This window comes from Trachypithecus francoisi, unplaced genomic scaffold, assembly GCF_009764315.1.
Source record: "Trachypithecus francoisi isolate TF-2019V2 unplaced genomic scaffold, Tfra_2.0 Lachesis_group1, whole genome shotgun sequence".
NCBI classification, from domain to species: domain Eukaryota; kingdom Metazoa; phylum Chordata; class Mammalia; order Primates; family Cercopithecidae; genus Trachypithecus; species Trachypithecus francoisi.
Window position 1 is genome coordinate 113,608,641 of NW_022681454.1, and position 23,376 is coordinate 113,632,016.

The 23,376-nt window shown below is 33.5% G+C and overlaps 1 long non-coding RNA gene across 1 annotated transcript in view; it reads right to left on the minus strand.

Moving 5' to 3' along the window:
* Positions 1-624: 624 nt before the first annotated feature.
* LOC117086419 overlaps positions 625-23,376 on the minus strand; it is a 30,494-nt gene continuing 7,742 nt past the window's right edge. Inside the window, exon 2 of the long non-coding RNA XR_004438332.1 lies at positions 625-991. This is a non-coding gene — a long non-coding RNA (uncharacterized LOC117086419). The remainder of the gene's footprint in view (positions 992-23,376) is intronic.

Consider the following 23,376-nt stretch of genomic DNA (forward strand, 5'->3'; position numbering starts at 1 on the left):
ACTGTCAAATTTCCTGTAATTTTCTGTAATTTTCAAACTTCCCCTACTCTTTTACTATTTCTGTCATGTTATTTTTCCCAAAATTTTCAATTGCATATTTAAATTGTAAATCTGCTGGTGTTTCTCTAAGAAATGAATCACTTTATTTGTACATTGTCTCAAATAACTTTCTTTTTTCTGCTTGAGTTACGCATTTTAATTGGCAAAAACAGGGAAGAGAATTATTTTACCCAATGAGAAGATTGTGTCTAATTCTGCTCTTTTCGTCCTCCATGACTTTAATTTTTTTTTTTTTTTAAGATGGTAAGAATCATCCCCAGAAGGAAATCGAAATTTTATTATTATCACCTTCCTTATTTGACAATGAAGAAACTATAGAGTTTGATATTTTTCCAGAATTACATAGCTAACAGAAGTCTTGTGAATCCCTAGTATACACTGTTATCTGCACTTTAACTCTAAAAGTATAACCACAGTGTTATTGGTTGTCCTGGGAACTAGAGCTGTGTTCATGTTTTACGTAGAACTTGATACTGATAGCATTACAAGATGTTTTATGGCTTTCAATACATAATAATGTATTAGTCAGGATTGTCTAGAGGGAAAGAACTAATCGAATATATGCATATATGAGAGGAAGTTTATTAAGGAGAATTGACTCACACAGTCACACGGTAATGTCTTGCAGGGCGACCTCCAATACATCCACCTCCGGCAGCACATGGTTCACCTTCCTCAGAAACTGCATCATTCTCATATTCCTCAATCAGCCCTTTAGGTTCCTTGATCAGGTGTAAGATATTGGCCGCCCACTTCGCTTTGGGTATCACATAAACCGCGAAGTGGAGGTTGAACTCCACAGAGTGACAGGGACCTCGGTGTCCTGGAGGCATAGGCGGAAGCCACAGAGCCCCACTCTCCACACATGCGAGCTCAGTCCATGGTGGGTGAACAGTTTCATGTGGCCTCACCAACTCTAGCGAGGTCAGAACTGGAAAAGAAATGGAACCAGAAGTTGTCTATAACTTAATAAAACCATTTTGCATCCCAATCTGCAATATCTAGTTATAAATTTTTTTACCATTTCTCAATGAAGTATCTCTATGTTACTTTACCTTTAAAAATCTTTGGACTATTTGATAATTAAGAAATAGTTTGATTTATCAGCAAATTGTTGAGTAATATAAAATTGAGGCAAACATATAATTAGTACTTTGAAGACATCATTGATTGTGTTTGTCTTTTGATATAAAGCCAACTAATCTCTTAAAAATTTGACACAAAATGAAATGGTTTTTAAAATAAGATTATATAATTCCAAATGAAATCGTACAGTGATGTTCTTGTTTCAAATCCCTGATTTTGCAGATAAAGAAGGCTTACTACTTCTGCAGCCACCCATTAAGTTAGAGACTTGAAACTAACCTCTTATCTTTTGACTGGCAATTTTGTGTATATTATGAAAAACACGTATATTCATATTTAGTGTTTATATTAAATATTACCATATTCTTTATTAAAATTAATATATTTTAATTACTCTTTAATGTATTACTAGGTTTGGAGAACTTTTTCTGCTTCTGTGATATAATAGTGATTAAAATAGTCAAGATCCATGTGGTCATAGAGGTTAGTGTAAAAGACAAAATAAACAAAGAAATGTTACACTTTCTGGGAGTGATAATTTTGTGTAGAAAAGTAGAGTGAGAGAATAGAGAACAGTTGGAGAAGAAATCTGTTCTAGGTACATTAGTCTAAGTGGAATCCTGTGACATATGAAAAGACTTAAATAATTCAAGTTTATTGATTATGAAGAGAAGTTTATCAAAATTATTTTTCAAAAGAAAAAAATCTCAGATAACCTTAATAATCACCACATATCACATATCTTATAAGTGATCAAATCAGGTGTGAATTCAAGCCTGTTTAAGACCATAACAAATTTCCTTTCCATTACACCAGCCTTCATTTCTGTTTAGTGATGTCATGTTTTAGTGGTGTTGTTAGTAATTATATGTCACACCCATAATTGAAATAATGCTATGTGTGATATTAAAACATATTTCTTTAGTGTGGTGACCTTTTGTGATGAGGCATTGTTTTTAAAATGTAGGTATTAAGCAATATAAAAATGTTTATGCTAATTTAAAAATATTATTGAAAAAATATCCAGGGGAAGTGTGTACTCTATTTAAATGTCAATGAAGATTCAGAAAAATAATAGTCATAAAAAGCTTTGTAGAGGTTGTAGGATTTTATCTATCTTTTGAACCTTGGAAAATATTTCAATTACTTTACAGAAAAAGTAAGATAGGCCCATGGAGTGTTAACAAACGTGAAACAAAAGAATATTACAGAGCAGATATAGAGATAAGAAACCAAGAAAGAGCAAAAAAAAGAAGTTCAGACAAAACTAATAGAAACTAAATTTGGATAGTTAGAATAAGATCAGATTATAAAAATCTTAAAAAAAAACTAAATGTAAAGGTTTTATTTTATTTTTTAATACAATCATGTTTTAATTAAACTTGCTTAGCAACACAATGATGACATGATTAGTGCAGGGACACTTAGTAGGAAGATGAAACAGATGGGGAGCTTTCCAGTCTTCTACACATGATCATGGATACAGTAATGTTAGAAAAACTCAGACTGCCTCAAGTAGGACAGAGCTCATTTCCAATTTTGTTCCAATATTGTGTTACCATGGGAAACTTAATTTCACTAAGCCTCAGCTTTCTCACAAACAAAATGAGTATAACAAAAATACCTAAGTGATGAAGTGATGGAGTTTCTTAGCATTATATGTTGTTATTATTTTCACAACCACCTACATTTTGAAAAGAAATTACATGTCTTAGTATATTAGGATCTGATATGCATAACTGCTCAAGAAAAGCCACAAAGACATATATGATGAAGTGGACAAAGAACAATCATTCACACCCCATATGTCTGAAATTAGATTATTTGAAGTGTATAGCTTAAAGATGTTTATTCATGTACTACAATTATCAGTCACTTACTATGTGCTAAATATTCTGCAAGTACATTTTGACATAAAAAATTCATTGAAACAATCTGGCATCTATGAAAAATACATTAGTAATCGCTTGGAATATGTATTTAATGTGGGGATGCAGGGAAACAAAAGAAAAAAAAAACCCTGAATGGACAGAGTAAAAAAAAAAAATCCACACCTAGACATATAGTAGGAAAATCTCATAATAATTCATATATCATGTTTTCCATTCTTTGACTTTCTACTTTGTATACTTTCCTTGTAAACAGCATAAGATTATAGACACTATATTATAATGATAAAGGTATATATAGACTTTGAAATTAGAATGACAGGATTTGAATTCTCACTTCTCTGCCTTGTATAACTTAACTTTTTTTTCAATTTTCTCTTTATAAATTTAGACATATATTAATATAATCCAGTGCATTGAAACATTAACAGGTAAAAAATATTATTGTCTTGTATAACACCAAGGCAGAACTCTAGCGTAAGCTATGAACTTTGAATGATGTTGACATAGCAATGTAGGTTCATCAGTTATAATAAATGAAACATTCTAGTGGGGGATGTTCATAGTGTGGGAGGCTGCACATGTGTGAGAACAGTAAAAATATGAGAACTCTCATATTTCTGTTCAATTTTGTTATAAGCCTGAAACTGTTCTAAATATAAAGTCTACTTAATTATCTAGCACTACAAAAAATATCATTATCTCAATAGATGCAGAATGAATGCAACATGATTCAAAATCTATTCATTTGCAGTAGGCTAACATTTTAAAGACTTTACCTGCACACAACAATCAGACATGTTGGGAAAATTCAGATTTTGATGTAATAGGTCTAGGCAGGGATGATTTCTGCACCAAAAACATTAAGCTATATTCTACTGAAGAAGTTATTTTAAAAAGAAGGGTCCTATATACTATGACCATTAATAAAACTTCTTTTAGGCCAGAAACAAGGTGGTAAGGCTCTGTATTTATTACTGTATAAATTCAAGGTCAGTCATCTAATATCTTTATTTTGACTTAAAGGATTTGAATTTATGTGAGAAGCAAATATCACACTACAATTTATAAAAAAAAAATTTATTTTGAAAACAATGGTAATGTTGATATAAAGTTTATTCTTGTAATCTTTTAATATCATTACTTTTTCTGATATTTACTAATCCTGTACAATCTTCTGTGACCTTATAAATTCATTATCAAGTGCTGAGATCTTGGCATCTTAGTCAACAAAACATCTGGGATATGCTCGCTCCCTTCTCAACTTATCCTCTCCATCTTCTCCCATAGATTTGCAGTTCATTTGCATAGTGCAATTGAATTGCTTAGAATAAGATAAATTGTCCAAATTACTTTAAAATAGAAAGAGTAACACATTATTTTAACATGTATTTTACATGTATTTTTTAACACATTTTAAAATACAGTTGTTATAAATTTGGTGAAATATGCCTTATATTTCCCATCAAATTTAAATCAAAGAAATACCTGAATAAATTTGAATGTTATTTTTCCAAAACTATCAGTACTTACAACTATAACCTTTAAAATATTCAAAGCAGTATTTCTAAGAACATGAAAATTAAAAAGAAACAAAGGCTCTTGCTATTTGTTTGTAAAAAGATATACATAGCATCATGCAATATGAGAGTTTTTTGGTTACAAATCATTCTTCTAGTAAAATTAGAGGCAAGCCATAAATGTTTCCATGTATTAAGAGAACAATGGAAAATAACTTAAGAAATAAATTGTCATTTTTTAGAATTATGAACCTAAAGAAGGTCAAAAAAATTAACAGTTTCACTAATTAAGAGTAAATCTTTATTTCAAAACATTTCACAAGGGTGAATGGTATATAATTACTGAGGATGGACCAAATATTTGAATGTATACAATTGTTAAAGGGATGATATTTCCACCAAATAATAACTGCACTACATAAAATGAAGTCCAGAAGTACTCAATTTGGAGCAGTTGACCCCATTAAGACTGCAGATATTTGTATATAATCTGCTAGTCTTTTGTTATCAACACCAGCAAAATTAGGTCTCCTGGATTTAATGTTTTGAAATTTAATTTGATCTTTATAATTTTAACTAAATGATTATAAATTATCACCATTTTCTAAACTACGTTACCATAATGTATACAAGATGCAACAGTTAATTTTATGTGTCAAATTGAGTAGGTCAAAAGGTGCCCAGATATTTGATCAAATATTATTCTAAGTGTTTCTATGTTTTGGGATGAGATTGACAGTTGAATCAGTAGACTGAGTAAAACAGATTGCCCTCCTTAATGTAGGCAGGACTCATCTAATTAGCTGAAGGCTTGAATAGAACAAAAAGGCAGACCTTCTCCATGGTGAGAGAGAACTATTACTGACTGACAGATTTTGGGCTGGGGCAACAGCTTCTTCCTGCCTTCCAACTCCAACTGTGGCATCAGCTCTTCTTGAATCTCAAGACTGCCAGCCTTCAAACTGAAACTATACCATTGACTCTCTTGGTTCTCAGGCCTTTGGACTCAGACTGGAACTGTAACTTGGCTTTCCTGGGTCTCCAGTTGAGCTTGCCAACCTAACCTGAAGGTACTGGAATTGTCCAAGCTCCACAATTGTGTGAGCCAATTCCTTATAATAAATATCTTCCTTGCTCTCTCTCTGTATATATACACACACATTTTATCAGTTCTGTTTTTCTGGAAAGCCCTGGCTATTACAAGAGATCATAATTCCTGAAATAGCTATTCTGATTATATATATTATTTGCCTTCTGGAAATGATATTGATTCTTGTGTGATAAGAGTCAGTATTACAAAAGAACACTAAGTCTACATTTATTCATGCCATTCAGGTTTCTTTGTTGGTTTTATGTTTTTCTTTTTTAATTTAGATATAGATATTAATTTTTAAAGTTATAAAAACAAAACACTCAGGCAAATAGGTCAATTACTATGATGTGCTAAGTCAAAATATTATAAATATGCAAATATATATTAATTCATATGAGGTTTGAGACATGAAATCTAAGTACTTCAAATATTTGGTGGAAAAAATCAGAAAATACAGAATAATTTTTCAGTCATTCAAAAATAGAATGTGGTATTTACAAAAAGAAGGTGAAAACACATGCCTATGACAACTTGAGCCCAGATCTTAAAAACCTATGAATGTGATCCTGAGACCTCCCCATTCTGGTGTATTCATTATGAAAGCTCTCTCAAAGTGGTATCCTAGAGATTTCATAAATTTAGAGTTGCTTTACCAACACATTATTCTAGTGTTCATTTTCTGGAGATTTCTGTCCACAAACTGGGGAACTCCAGTGAGTTCTAATCAGGATATTCTCCCCACTCTAATTCAAGACCTTTGACTTGAAAACAATTTCCAAGTTTCAATTGGCAATTTCTCTGGGGATGCATTAGTCTTGTGCTCAAGAGTCTGTCCAAATATGAGAGCAAAGTAAATGTGTTTATCATGCTGCCAATCCTCATCATTGTTTGTTGTGACTTTATAAGAAAATCATAAGAAAGATAATGAGAATAGATCCTATTAATCTACTCCTTTAGCCAGCCCGAGAGCTTATAAATTCTGAAAGACTCATCACACTGGATCCTGGTAGTACTAAGTTGGCTTTGGCTCATCTATCAAAACCTAATGAAAAGTTTATTTGTTCTTATCTCATTTTGTCCATGGAAGTCAGACAGAGACCTCTCCTCCAAAACTTCTGTCAAGCAGATTTTTCACACATGGAATTGGAGATGACTGGGCATTTTGTTGGGGTCCAAGATATGAGGTATACATGCAAAGCCTTTGAACAACTTTATCCAACTCATGTTTTTTTCACTCAAAACTTAAGACTGCTTTTTCTAGGTTAGAGCCCTGCTTCATACATATGATCTTACTATAATGATATTTTATGTAATACTCTACATGGCAAAATTTCAACAAGTATAATTCATAATTAAGAAGACTATTTTGGTTTTCAGGACATTTTTTATATGAAAAAATGTTCATTTAGTAGACACTTAGAATAAAAAAGGAACAAAATTAATAACATCTTTACATATTTTGATTGGTATAAGGAAGCTTCCAAAAAATATCAGATTCTAAAACTGCTTGCTAGCCATGTTCCATGAATTTGTGAAATTCTTAGCTGGTCTCTAAAGATACAGAGCTGTCTCCAAAATAGGAGCATTGAGTTGTTGAATCCCCATCATCATCATCATCATCATCATCATCATCATCTGGAGTCAGACCTGAGTTTGATTCCCAGCCCTTCCAGTCATCAAGTCTGTAATGAGGAAGTAAGATCTGACACTATGTGCCAAGCTCTGTGTGATAAACACGCCACATACGTAATCTCAGGTAATCAGCTCACAAATTCTCTTTGTCAGACAGAAAAACAGAAACTTAAAAGGAAATACATTTTTCAAGTTCTAAATAGCCAAGTCTTCCATATGAAGGGTTTTGGAGTATTTCTGGTGGAACTAGAAATACGCCTGACGATTTTTACAATCCTATGTATGGAAAACAATGTTAAACTGTTAGACAAATTCCTTAGAAAACAAATTTTAGTGGTGGAAAGAAAATGTAAAATCAGCCACAGACAGTTAAAAAAAAAAAAAATGCAGTGTTTAGGGTTCCATCTAAACCACAGTGTGAGGACGTAGATTGGACAATTAAATAATCATTCTCACAACTGGCACTTTTTGATATACATTTACTTTGTGATAATGAAGTGTATGCATGTGTGTGTGTGTGTGTTTGTGTGTATGTGTGAAAGGAGATAAGGAGAGAAAGAGATAAGAGAGAAGGAGAGGAGAAAAAGAGAGAGATTCAAATAGGAGAGAAAAAAATATATTGCTGTAAAACCAAAAACTAATACACATACATAACTGTAAACAGCATTTGAAGACAGGTACATTGTGCTGAACATGATTCAGATATTGTGTTACTGGTTTGAAAAATGAACCTCAGCACTAGATTCACAGAGGCTGTTGTATTCTTCTGGGGTTCAGTTTTGCAGAAAATTGCTCCATAACTTAATTGCATGCTCAGAAAGCCAATTGATTTGTTTGCAAATTTATGCAACTTTTATACCAGGTAAATTGGGTGAGTGTAGAATGGCAGGGAGGAAGAAAGTTTAATTTACTCAGAGGTATAATTCATGGTTAATAAATTGTAACAAGCATTGGTGAATAAAGAAACAGGTTCAACAAGGACAGAGGCAAAGTGGCTTCATGTTTTTCTATCTTAAATGTACTTAATTAACACAGTTCATCCTCTGGGGGCAGAAAACCATGAGACCATGACAGCCTTTGCCTCTGAATGCCAGTGTAAGTAACAAATTACTACAGCTGCAACCAATCCCTCCTTTCTTATGTCAAAAACCTGGTGATCACACACACACTTTCATGTAGAGAGAATAAAGAAAATAAATAGAACATTTCTCTAATTCAGATTTTTTATATCTATAGATAACATGCAGACATCCTTATAAACTTGAATTACATATGCCCTTTTCAAAATAGAATGAATTCTCTAAGAACACGGTGAATTGACAGACTCTCTGTAGTCTACATACATAGTAAAATGGCAATTTGTCAATGTTAAAAACATTGCATGAAATGTAGAATATTTTGTAAAACACATAATAAAATAAACATTTGGGCATAACATTTTAGGATTGTCCACATTCTATGAGGTATGTTATTATCGTCTCTATTTTTTGTTGTTGTTGACAGGACTAAGGTTCAGAAAGTTCAAGAAACTAACCAAGGTTTCACTGCAATGCGTACCTAAAATATAAGCACAAATCTGCCTGTCCAAAGTTCCATTAACTCTTCATCCATTTGCCTGACATGCAATAAGAAAAAGACAGGATTCTATGTGCATAAAGCAAGGTATAGTCCTGTATCTTGACTCAGCAGTTTTCAAAAGAAAATCACCCTAGTGGAGGAAGGGATGGGAAATACAGTGCTTCAGTTTGTCTATTTAGATGTCTATCTTAAAGCACAATCATTGAATTCCTCAGTCATTAGGCCTTCATTTGGTACCATGGAAAATATATTTTGTTCACTATGCTTTCTCTAAACTATTAATTGAAAATTATATTAATATTAAGGACTTCACACACATATTGTGCTATGCTTGAAACAGTAATGAATTCTCTCTACTCCCCCCAAAAGCAATATGTTTTTAATAAAATGAAAGCATATATGTAAAATGCTAAATTAAGGGCAATGTGTAATCTGGAACTTCAAATGGCACTGTTTCAGCACTTAGTTCTGAATACATGGCTTTCACTAAAAATAGTAAGACAAGGAATTCATTCAGTCTCTGTCATTTCTGTTTCATTTGCTAATGTTCATTTCTGATTTATTTGCTAACATTTAGGCCCTGACCTGGAAATGATTCTGACCTTGTTTCTGTTTTGTTCTCAGCTTTAATCTCTTTCAGTAAATCTCAGGTTATCGTGTCCAGTTCCATGGATTTAAGTAACATTAATACGCTAACGAGTGTCTAACTTCCCCTTCAACTCCATACATGTAGATCCAATTGTCTTCCCATCTCTACCAGGATGTCTCAAAGGCATCACAAACTTAAAATGCTCAACTTGATTCTTCTCCCTTTTATCATACTTAATGTGCCCAAACTTATTTTTCTCCCTTAATCATAATTAATACCCATCCTGAGGCAAACACAAGTAGTAAGTACTTTTCTTGCATTAACTCCTTTTACTCTCAGAACAAAACTATGATATGGGTGCTATTATGGTTCTCATTTTACACATAAGCAAACTGAGAACCAGAGAGGCTAAATAGCTACCTCAAAGCAGTTAATAGTGAAGAAGGGAGGTCAACTTGGTCTGATCTAGAGTCCATGCTGACAGCCAAAATGAGTGACTGAGGCAGGTGTCCCAAACAATCAAAGTTTATTGAGTTAGCCTCCGGGCATGCCTGGAAAAAACAAAAAGAAAAAAACAAAACAAAACAAAAAAAGCATGTCACATCTGTGGCTGTTTTTCCAAAAGTTTCTTAGGAGGTGTTGGTATTTATACATTTTCCTTAAAAAAGGTGGGGTGGGTGAGGGAGGGTTTGGGCAGCAGCAAGAGAAATGGTAACATATTTGTGAGACTTTAGTTAGTGCTTGGTAAATCTACATTTTAAATAAGATTAAATGGGAAGAAGCAAAAAGGGAATAGAGGAAGCAGATGTTTCAAAGAGCGGTGAGGGAAGGATGTACCTTGCCATGCCTTTGTTCTGTACTTGGGAAGATGAGCCAGTAATAGACATGATCAGTGTGAAGCCCTGTGAAAGGGCTGCTTCTGTTTGGCTCATAATGAAGAAAGCCTCATAGTGGTTAGTGAAGGAGGGGATATAATGAGGTTTGTCTGACCTCCTCTCCCATCATGGTTAGGAACTCAGTTTCCCAGGTTTTGCTGGGGTCTCCTTGGCCAAGTAGAAGTCTGTTCAGTTAGTTGGAAGTTTATAGCTTAATTTTTATTTCTCAATGTCTTCAAAAATGACCTCACCCTCCAATGCCTCCTCTAGTCTTATCTTCCTAGGTGCAGCAACTCTGCCACCCACCCTTCACTCAGACCAAATCACTTTTTTTTCTCTCCCCACATAAAATTCTTCCACAAGTCCTCTCAGCTACACTCTCAAAATGTATCTCAAACCTGGCCTTTCTAATTGTACTTACTTGCCTGCATCATCATTTCACAGCTAGTATACTGCAGTAGCTGTCTAACAGAGTTTCCTTCTATTATTTCCTGTAGTCCAGTCTCCAGATGACAGCCAGTACAATCAGGCCTATTCTTTTCCTGGCAGGGACCCCTTAATGGCCCTCAAGTGAATTTAGAATAAGAGACAAACTTCTCTCCATGTTCCTGAGATGATTTGATTCCTACCTGCCTTTCTGGGCTGATCTTACCTGAAGATTCCTCACATTTACTCTTCTCTACCCACACTGACCTTTCTCTCTCTTGACTACAGCAAGCTTGTTCTATCTTAAACTCATTTACCTTTGTACATAACTCTCTTATCCTGGAATTTTACATAACAAATTATTTCCATCTTGCAAGTGTCAGCTCAATTTCTAGATCAAGGAGACTTTCCTTAACCAGCTTCTTCAAAGCAACATGCCCCCATGCCCTACTCCCAATGAACAGTACCCCTCTGTATCTCACTAACTTATTTTTGTGCCTATCCCATCTGAAGTTATCTTATTTATTTTCTTTTAAATTAATTGTCTTTCCCTATAGCAATATTAAGTTTATCAAGACAGGGACTTGTCTGTGTTGTCCATAACCCCATAATCAGCTACTGGAAGTGTGTTTGGCACACAATACACATTCAAATAGATTTTAATAAATGAATAACACAAAATAATAAACTCCTGCTTCTCTTTCTCTCCCTATAGACACATCACACAAACATACACAGATACCACACACACTTTTACTGATTTTTAAATTTTTTCAAAACTTCTTTTCATTTTTTTATCCCAGTTATGGTATAAAAATTTAAAATAGCTTAACTTTACTGAGGAAGTATTTTTAGCATCATGTATATAGATAACTGCCAACACATTGTAAGAAGCTTAATATATGATTCAAAAATCATCCCATGTATGATATCCACCTGTATTCATTCAGAACCAGCCACAAAACTATCCATAGCAATGTGATTTTCTTCACTTATGCATGTGCATATATAAGTAAAACATTTTTCCAAAATAAAATAATTTAAATATATTTTCCCCTAATACACATGAAATAACCAATATCTTTATATTTTTCAATGACATTGAATCTATTTCATTTAAGTCAATGTTGCCTTTAATGCAGCACTTCTAACTATCAGAACCATAAAGATGAGCTTAATTAAACATGACAAATTGTTTCTAAACCTACCAATCATTAAGTCTGGGTTTGGGAAATTTAAATTACCAAAAAGTAGAAGAGATAATTCTCTTATTTGTGGTTGGAAAAAATTTTAAAAACATTCTCATGTTGAAAGTGATTAAATATAAATTAAAACATTCCTTTTATATTTCTTCAGAAGCAACTATTGGCAAAATGCTAGATTGTATTCTTAATTAAAAAAATAAAATGTCACTCTGATATTTTGCAAATTTTTTAAACTCCAAAACACATTGTTTCATACTAGACATTCTTTTCTTTTTTTTAGACAGAGTCTCCCTGTGTTGCCTAGGCTGGAGTGCAGTGGCATGATCTCAGCTCACCGCAACTTCTGCCTCCCAGGTTCAAGCAATTCTCCTGTCTCAGCCTCCCGGGTAGCTGAGATTACAGGTGTGTGCCACCACACCCAGAAAATTTTCTGTAGTTTTAGTAGAGATGGGATTTCACTGTGTTGGCAAGGCTGATTCAAACTCCTGGCCTCAGATGATCTGCCTGCTTTGACCGCCCAAAATGCTGGGATCATGAGCCACCATGTTTGACCAGTAGTAGATACTTTTAATATCAGTGTTTTAGTCTTGTCAGCATTAAAAAGTCAAATATGAACCTCTTTATATTACCACAGTTGAGTAATCTGAGGAGTTACAGTTAGTAATGCTTTCACACTTGAGAGGTACTCCATAATTGAAAATAAATTTTGTATCTGTGAATGGCTTGAAAGCATTGATGTGGACTAAATAACCCTCCTTGGTTTCTCTTAATCATGAGGTTGTATTGGCATTGTGTCAAGTTGTTAGTACAGAGCATTGAGAACAGGGCCTCCTGGGTCTCTGCTAAGGGCTGGGACTGTCCTCAAGGTTGGTGAATGGCCTCATGTCACTGGTGTTCAATAGAGACTGGTTCCTTTTAGAGGAAAGGTAGATAGCATTAAATAATAGATGAATCTTGTAAGAAGATAAAGGGAAATTCTGAAAAAATAACCAAAACAAATGTTAGAGATAAAAAGGATAGTAACAGACATAAAGAATGCCTTTGATTAGCTCCTATGTTAACTGGGTTGGCTGAAAGATATTTAGGAAATACCAAACTATGTGGAGAGTAGACAACATATTTCTACATAACACACAGGTCAAAGAGGACATCTTGGGAGAAATTTTAAAATAGTTTTGAACTGATGAAAGTACAGGTTATCTATATTTGTGGGATGCAGGGCTTAGAGGGAAAGTTATAGTATTGAATGCATATGTTAGAATAGAAAAAAAGATCTAAAATCAATAATCTAAGTTTTTATCTTAAGAAAGTAGAAAATGAAGGGCCAATTCAATCCAAATAAGGCAAATAAAGGAAATATTAAACTTTAACTATTAATATTATATAATAAATCAGTGAAATTGAAAATAAAGAATCAATAAAGAAAAATAATGCAACAAAAAGTTGGTTCTTTGAAAAGAAAAATAAAGTCAATAAAATTAATGCTTCTTATCTCAACAATAAGAAAACAAAGAAACAATTAAATTTAAAAAAGGGCCTATCATCACGGCAATGTAAGTTGAAACAACAATGAGGTCTCACTACACACCTCTTAGAACACCTCAACTTCAGAACAGTCACATAACCAAATGTTGGCAAGTATGTGGAGCTACAGGAGAGGAACCACCCTGAAGGTTGGCAAATGGCCTCATGCCACTGGTGTCCCATAGATACTGGTCCCATTTAGAAGAAATGTAGACAACATGCAAGAACAGATGAGTAATATAAGCAATAAGTGGAAATCCTGAAAAATAACATTCATTGCTGATGGGAATGCAAAATAATACAGCCTGTTCGGAAGACAGATTGATAGTTTCTTATGAAATTAAATGTACTGTAACCATAAGATTCAGAATTCTCCTTAATATAAACTCAAAGGAGTTAAACACTTATGGCCAACCAACAACATGCACGTGGATGTTTATTACAATTTTATTCATCGTTAACAAAACCTTGAAGCAACCAATATTTTTTTTTAGTAGATGAATGGATAAAGAAAATGCTATACTTTCAGATAATGGAATATTATGCAGCATTTAAAATTAATACACTCTCAAACTATGAAAAGACATTAAAGAACCTTAAATACATATCAGTAAGTGAAATAAACCAATCTGAAAAAGCTAAGTAGTATACGATTCCAACTGCATTATATTTTGGAAATGGAAACACCAAGGGGACAGTAACAAAGATCAGTGATTTCCAGGCTATGGAGGCAGAGGTGCGGGGAGACGAGAAATAAATAGGCACAGCACAGAGGATTTTTAGGGAAGTAAAACTACTCTGTATGATACTGTAATGGTGGATACATATTATTTACACTTGCCTGAACCCATAAAATGTACAACAACAAGAAAGACTTCTAATGTAAACTCCGGACTTTGGATGATTATGATTTTTTAGTGAAGGTTCATGAAGTGTAACATGTACCACTCAAATGGGAGATGATGACAGTGTGGGAGTCTAGGCACAAATGGAGGCAGGAGCAATATGGCAATCTCTGGAGGTTCCTCTTAATATTGCTCTGAACTTAAAGCTGCTCTAAAAAATTATAAAGACGAAAAAATATACCAGATCTGATAAATGTGTTTTTCTCTCCCGGGTAACCCTTATTATGCACCCAAAGCAGATTATTAAATAGACCAAAAGTCTTTAGTTATATTGTAAAATATTTTCTCAAAACCAGTACAATATACTTGTTTATTATGATGACTTCTCTTCAAAATTTTGCCACATTATTTTAAATAAAAAAGTTATACAACATTTCTGCAAGATTTTTTCCAGGACATTTTAAATCCAATTCAGGAAGAATAGATGTGCCATCTTCCTCATGACAGCAACTAGTCCACTAATTCCACTTTTAAAAAGTTTATTGTCAATACCTTTCTCTTCATTTACTCTGAGTAGCAAGCAGTTTGTGTTGTCAGTTGAACTCCAGCACATTTTGTTCACATAATAAATTAATAGCTTTAATACAGATTGTTCTAGTGTCACAGAGATCATACAACTCCAGATGAAAAATAGAAAGGATTATGATTGATTAGATCAAAGTTCAATGTTTCAATCAACTGGTAACTTCTATACACAAGTTTATTTTTGAAAAGCTGATTCTACATATTTCAGATTAAAAAAAATATAGGCAGTGGGTTGATAAAGATTAAGAAGTTCAATGTAAAAGAAGTGGAAAGAATAGAGAGTCTAATTCTCTGACTTTCAGAAGAGTTTCCTATAAGTAAAAAGTAGAAAAACTATGTTTGTTTGTTTCTGGGGGCAGGGATAATGCCAACACCTTTCCACTTGTGCTAAAAACCTGGAAGTAGTTATTGATTACATTATTTTACTCAACGTTGTTGTGGCCAGGTTACTTCATAAAGACAGGAGAAACCCACCTCCAAAATATGATTTATATGTAGAGATGGATAATATCACATATACACACCAAGAAAGTATAAAAGCTTTATTACTGTTATAACAGGTCTCTTGGGGAGACAGGGGCAAGCCTTCCAATACAGTTTAAGAGGGTAAGGAAATCAGACTGGTTTGGGACTTTTACTGTGTTTAGGGATAGACTGGGGTGAGGATTTCCCTGCGCAGGCAGGAGCATGAATGTTTTGACTCTCTTTCAGGTACGAAAGAGGAATATTTGGGCTTCCTTATCAGTTTCCCAGTTATAAGACACAAGGAGAAGAGATGGGGTAAAGCTTAAAAGCTGTCTGTCAAACATCGAAAATAGAGTTAGAGACTTTATTGAAAATATTATACACACAATTGCTAACATGTTCTTCTAATGTTACCACCAATTTTTATTCCTCCTTCATACTTAATATTCCTATTTTAGTTTCAAAAGTTATTATCTTTGTTTGAATTTCTGTAACAGATTCTTAATGCTAAAAGATAAACTTTAGAAAAATTAAATTTATCAGTGTTTAATTGAGCAAAGGACAATTCGAGAACCAGGCAGTCCTATGAACCAGAATAGGTTCAGAGCAACTCCCTGAGGATGCCACACAGTCAGCTAACATTTATGGACAGAAAAAGAAAGGTGATGTAAACAAAACCAAAATGACTGGGTGCAGTACCTCATGGCTATAATCCCAGCAGTTTGGGAGGCCGAGACGAAAGGATCGCTTGACGCCTGGAGTTCAAGAGCAGCATGGGTAATATAGCAAAACCCTGTCTCTAAAAATATATATATATATATGTTTATAAAATTAGCTGGAAGAGGTGGCACATGCCTTTAGTCCTAGCTACTTGGGAGGCTGAGATGGGAGGATCACCTGAGCCCAAGAGGTGGAGGCTGCAATGGGCTGTGATCTCAACACTGCACTCCAACATAGGTGACAGAGCAAGAAAAGACCCTTTCTTTAAAAAAAGAAAAAAAGAAAGAAAGAAAGAAAAAAAGAAACAAGTGATGTACAGAAACAGCTGGGTTGGTTATAGCTCCCCAGCATTTGCCCTCTTTGAACATGGATTTGAACAGTTGGTCACCTGTGATTGCCTGAAACTCCTGTTCTGTGATTGGCTGATACTTGGCTGCTTGTTATAAGAGCAGGTTACATTCTGTTTACACATCCAGTAAGATTACAGTTCACTGTGTTATGGAGAAACCTGTAGGCAAAAATTAAAATATTAAGGAGGCATCTTTTGGCTAAACTTAACACTCATCTCTATCACTGATGCACAGTTTCCAGAACAGAGCAAGAACTGCACACAGCATTGCCTTCTTCAGACATAATTTGTGCTTAAATAAAACTAAAGAGACACATTTAGCATCCAACTTATTTATTTATTTATCCATTTCCATCTATTCATCTGTAAATATATCTCCCTTTAAAGACGTAAGCACTTTAAGACTGGAATCATCTCTTACTAATTATTGCAAACTGTTAATCGCCTCTGTGCCTCACACATGGAATGGCTGTAAGAAGTGCTGAACACATGAATATGTGGGGCTCAGGACTATGAGAATTTCAACCAGAAACTCTTTTTTCACAGAACTAGTTTTCTGAGATACAATCAAATGTGCAATTTCAAAATAGATTTAAACATCAAACTGTTCAGAACATAATTTTTCAGTCTTTATGCTATTTAGAAAATATATTTTTAGAGAATCATGAGCAGGTGTTAAAGTATTTTACACATATTAAATTCCTCCTAAATATGTTTTGTAGTTTTTTTACATTGCACACTCTTAGGAAATTGCTTCACTTCCAGAGCCCCATAAGCATTGTCTCCTTTGAATAAGATTGGACTCATAATTGAGTTTGCATAAAAACTCACTAATGCACAAGTTACCTTCTCTAAAACTGCAGTAATTGCTAGCATATATATAAAAATTTGAAAAGTTGCTAGTAAAATATTGAAATGAAAATATTGGACAGAAAATTATATCTATTCTATATTTTTCAAGTTTTTGAACCTTTAGTTCAACTGCATATATAACAATGGATTTCAAAGAAAACAAATATAACTTCTTTATTAATTATTTTCTATTATGTTAAAGGAGAGAAACTAAACTATTGAGAGTATATGGAGTGCTTTTTTCAGTATCTACACACAAATCTGGTAACCTGAAATGTATTCTTAGTATATTTAACAAAACTTATTTAACATTAATATCACACATATTTGAAAGATATCTAATAATTAAATAAAAATAAAGTGCATGATTAGCAAGATGTAATTTTGCTCTCTGATTTGGTCCTAAATACTCTGCCAAACTGACAATCTTTATCCCAGAACAAGGATTAGGAATAAAAAATTGTTGCTTTCATTTGTGAGTAAGCAGTATGAATGTTAAAAAGAAAATGTTAGCCAGTAACTGTAGGTAACATTTAATTTATATTTTGCTAATAATAGGACACCAGTTGTTTTGCAAGATAATATGTTCAAAGTATTAAACATCTTCAAATAATTGTTTTCTTTACATTCAACAATTTTACATGATGAGAAATACAATGTAATTTACATACAGCACTATGGTCTTCATAGGTGTTGCCATACAGTGTTTCATGAATTTGGAAAGTCATTTTCAATCTTCACATATGTACGTGTATAAATGCCGAGTTTAGGTGTATGTGTGCGTATATATCTCTCTACTTGAGCTCATTTTAGAGTTCTAAAATAATATGACATAAAATAAATGGTATATTTTGTTTTCCAAAAATCTAACAGGTTAAATAACTATTATAATTAAAATACAATTGTCATTAAATCACTTACCTATATTTCATATTTAACCTTACTAGGTAAATAATATACTTTAAAGATAACTTCCTCAAATAGATCTTTAATAAATAGCATTCATGTTGTTACTATAGATCCACATAGAGAAGAATTTTAGAATTATAACATGCTCAATGCCGCAATACTGCTTTGTTTTTAATAATGTATAAATTAGTACATTATTATCATTGGTGATCATCATTGCTTTTTCCGTCCCTTCAAAAATCACTGATGTCCACAGCAATAAACCCATGGACAATGTTGGGTTTTTACCTCAGAGGGAGAAGATAGCATCTATGAAGATGCTTTATTTCCAACCAAAAATTAAGTTTCCATCAAAAATAATTCCTAGAAGTCCATCATAAAACCTGATGTGTGATGAGAGCAAATAAAATGTTTTTAGATATGGGTTTTTTTTTGGAGTAAAGTACGGTATTGTGTAAAATACTATTTTGAATGTATTTTTTTTTAATTATCAGAAACAGTTAAAATTTTATGGAATATCCCTTTATTCTATAATATAGAATCTCTTTCAAGTTTCAGACTTTTGAAAATTAACCGAAGTTTCGAACAGGTAAGAAATTTGGAACTTCTTAAGGTGAAGTATATTAGAATCTTGCATTTTTCATATTAACAAATCCCTATGTTATCACATATTTCTTAATCATCTTCTTTGATGGCCATGAGAATATATCTCTCAAATCTCTAATTGTAGGGAATATCATTGACTGACAGTCTAGCTGCTGAGCTCTGAAATGCATCACCATATTTTGTAGCAGTCACAGGCTGCTGCCAGTCAATGACTAAACATGGCAGGGAAAGTAATGCTTGGTGTTTCTGAGAGATTCAGATTTCTGAAAAGAGTCTGACTTAAATTCTCTGATATAGTTTGGCCACGTCCCCACCCAAATCTCATCTCGAGTTATAATCTAAATTGTAATCCCCCCGTGTGATGGGCGAGACCTGGTGAAAGGTAATTGGATCATGAAGGGGGTTTCCTCCCTGCTGTTCTCAGGACAGTGAGTTCTCATGAGATCTGATGGTTTTACAAATGACGGTTTCCCCCTCTTCTCTTGCCTGCTGCCATGTAAGACATGACTTGCTTCCCCTTTGCCGTTCCCCATGATTGTGTTTCCAGAGGCCTCCCCAGTCAGGCAGAACTGTGGGTCAAATAACCTCTTTCCTTTATAAATTACCCAGTCTTTGCTATTTCTTTATAGAAGAGTGAAAATGAACTAAAACAGTCCCCTTGAGTATTCTCAAAATCTTGATGATCTTTTCTTATGATTACACTGCAGGTCTGGGTTAGATATGCATGGCAATTTGATGGCTCTCTCATCCTTTCTTATTCCCCTTTCTTAATTGCCTCTCACTGGTCTTTCTCCTAATAAATTTCCTAAACAATTTGATCCCATTTCGATTTCTGCTTTTCTAAGGATCCAGATCACTACACATGCTGTGAAAATTGTCAGAATCAAAATGGAGTCACCTGAGTTAAAAACCCTGACAAATAAAGGTAGGGAAGGCCATAAAGGAAGGGTTCTCATGCACAAATGCTTGAAAGCAAGAACTATCACATAAGACTATGCCAAATTCCACAAATTTGGACAAAAGCCATCACAATCTTAAACACACACACCTTTCCATGAGGACCTCTGCCCAGCAATTGCCTGTCTATCCTCTGACTGGTGCCACCCCAACATTTGTCTTTGTAGCCAAAATAATTATCTCAAACAGTTATGTAACCCTCCTCATTTTTTTCTTTAAAAACCTTTATCTTCCTTTGCCTCCTGAAATATGCACATAGTTTCTATAGTACTCATGTCCCAATGCAACGCCTATTCTCAGTTAAATATTACTGTTCGTAGAAAGCTTCCTATCTATTTATTATATTGTTGCCAGAAATGGAAGCAAAGTGAGCTCCCCTCAGTTGGATTGGTGGCCCCTGGGATTGTGTGTGGTACCTACTAAGCTTTTTGGGCCTTCTATTACTGCGGATCACATTTACTGTCCTGGTGAATCTCAGATTCTTGTACCCCCTCTCTTAGTTTTCTCAATTTATTTTGGATTTTATTTGGGATCTGATTTTGTTATAAGGCCACCCAAAATGAAAGATGTGGCATCTCTTCTGGAACTATAAATGTTTTGGGGGAGGACCAAACTGTTATCATAAAGACAAGTATCTTTCTACCTTGAGTACTCTGGTGTTTAGAGAATTTACATTCTGTCTCTGAAGCAGGACTTTTCTGGTCAATTTACTTTTGTGTCTGCATGCTTGGTTTAACATTTTGTTCAATCTACATGTTTGCATTAGCATATTTGTTAGTACTCTGATTTTGGTTTCATTTTGGTTTGGTCATGTGCATTTGTAAATAATTTAGCTCTTCTTGTTTTCCTTGCTTGTTTCTGAACATCTTCTGAGAGCAAAAATAAATATTCCAAATGATGAATTTGAGATGGAAAATTAAAAGCCACTAGCGCAATTGCTCCAACTAAAACCCAGTTTCAAGCTCTCTAACAGAACTTATTGATGCAAGACTTTCTTTGCTCTTGAGAGATTAATAAGATAAAAAAAAAATGGGATTCTTAAACACTAAGGCATGCTAAGTTTTCTGGGACCCCAGTCAGGTACATAGCTTTCTTGTGCAGGTTTTAAAATCTGTGATCCATGATGATGATTATTAGAACTTTCCCAGCTTGTTTTTCTTCTATCAGTTAGAAACTGCAACCAACTATAGAGTTAACACGAAGGGTCTTTTAAATTCTCTGTATATTTTGTACTATTTTTCCTGCTTACGCTGAATATTTTGCCTTTTTTTCTTTTTTTGCTTTTATTAAGATAAGGTACTATTGCTAATTTTGAAAGTCACTTAGAAGTCTTTCTTACGGCATTTCAACCAAATGAAGAAAAAAATGTCTTAAGGAGTTTTCAAATTAATGATTTTACAAATTATAACAACTCCATGAGAAACAACAACCTGGACACCTCTGGAAAAGTAAATTTAGGTTTTCCTGAATGATGATTGCTTAGGCTAATAGAATAGTTAACTAAAGAATTGATATTTAAAAAAAGAAAGAAAGAAAAAAAAAAAAACAAGTAGGCTTCAGACCCAACAGATCACACTCCTGGTCTGAGATAAAGACTATAAGGTATTCCTGTCTGGCATAAGAATTGCTTTGTCAGCAATGCAGGGTCCAGATAAAGCCAAAAAAATAAAAATAAAAGCCTTTGGATACACTCTTCCTTTTAAAAATAAAAGCACTACTAAAATGCTTCCCTTACTGACACTGACTAGTCTAACAAAGCAGATGAGTAAACAAAAGAAAGATTTGTTACTGAAAAAATTCAAAGACACTTGGGGATATTTTTCTTATACATTTCAGCCAGTCCTAGCAAAAATGTAAAAATTTGAAAATTTAACCTCAAAGTCATTGAAAAATGAGAAAAAGGACAGAAAAGGGATAAAAGAAAAATTTTAAAAACCAGACTGCTTTACTCAAAAATTGTGATCTGCAGCTTTCATTAGATCACCTATAGGAGCAAATAAAATCTAGCCATCTGAACAGGTCTTATGTTGTCAGAAATATAATTTGGATCCAACTGTCTTTTATAAACCAGTGAGCTTGTCTACTTTGTTTTATTGTCTTGTGACTTAAATTTTGAAATGAAAGCTATAAGATCTTTATTTCTGTGTTTGTATATGTGTTTAGGTCTTTAAATATGTATGTTTTGTTTACATGGTATAACCTAGTGTAGTTGCCCAGAAATCCCTAAGAAATTATATTTAGATTGGCATACATAAATGAACAGTTATATAAACTATATAGTAATTAACGCAAAAACCTTTTAATTATGTGATTTAAGTAAATCTTTGATAAATAAGCTGGTTTGAAATTTGTTGATAAAATAAAAACAAAATCGTTTTCAAAATTTTCTACATACATTTTTGCCTAGGTTTACAGGTCACACAGAGTTTTATATTGGTCACTGCTGTAAATTTTAAGATCATCAAACTATAAACCGAACCTTTGGACACAAATTCCTTCTTTGTCTCAAATCCACTTTGATTTGATTTTTCTATATGGTGAGAGATAAGTGTTTAGTAACATAATTCTGCATATGAATATCATTTTCCCAGGACCAGTTATTGAAGAAACTGTCTTTTCCCCAATGTATATTCTTGGCAACTTGTCAAAAATTATTTGCTATAGATGCGTGGATTTCTTTCTGGGTTTGCTATTCTGTTCCATTACTCCACATGTCTGTTTTTATGTCACTCCTATGCTATATTGGTAGGATAATTTGAAGTCAGGTAATGTGATTCCTCCAGTTTCTTGCTTTTTGCTCAAGATGGCTTTGTTTATTCTGGGTTTTTTGTGGTTCCACATGCATTTTATTTTATTTTTTCTATTCACATGGAGAGTGGAATTGGTAAGTGTTTAACTTTATTTCTTGCTGTTTAAGTGGGATTACTTTTAAAATTTCTTTTTAGGGTGTTCACTGATGGCATATAGAAATGCTAATACTATTTATATGTTGATTTTGTATCCTTCAACTTTACTGAATTTGTTTATCAGTAATAATACTTTTTTGGTGGAATCTTTAGGTTTTTCCAAATATAAGCCCATATCCTCTGCAAACAAGGATAAATTGATTTCTTCCTTTACAATTTGGATTCCCTTTATATCTTTCCTTTTTTATTGTTGTGGCTAGGACTTACAGCAACATGTTGAATAATGGTGGTAAAAGCAGGCATCCTTTTTTCTTCCAGATATTAGAGAAAATAATTTCAGTTTATCCTCATTCAGTATGATACTAGCTGAGGATCTATCGTATATGCCTTTTATTATATTAAGGTATGCTCCTTTTGTACTCAGTTTTCTGAAGGTTTTTGTCCTGAAGGATGCTGAATTTTATCATAGGCTTTTTCAGCATCAATTGAAATGACTGTATAGCTTTGTCCTTCATTCTGTTGACATGATGTATCATACTGATAGATTTGTGTACTTGGAACCACACTTGCATGCCTGGGATAAATCCCACTTCATCAGGATGAATATATTTTACTGTGTTCTTGAATTTGATTTGCTAGCATTTTCTTGAGTGTTTTTGCATCCATATTCATCAGAGATACTGGACTGTAGTTTTCTTTTTTTTT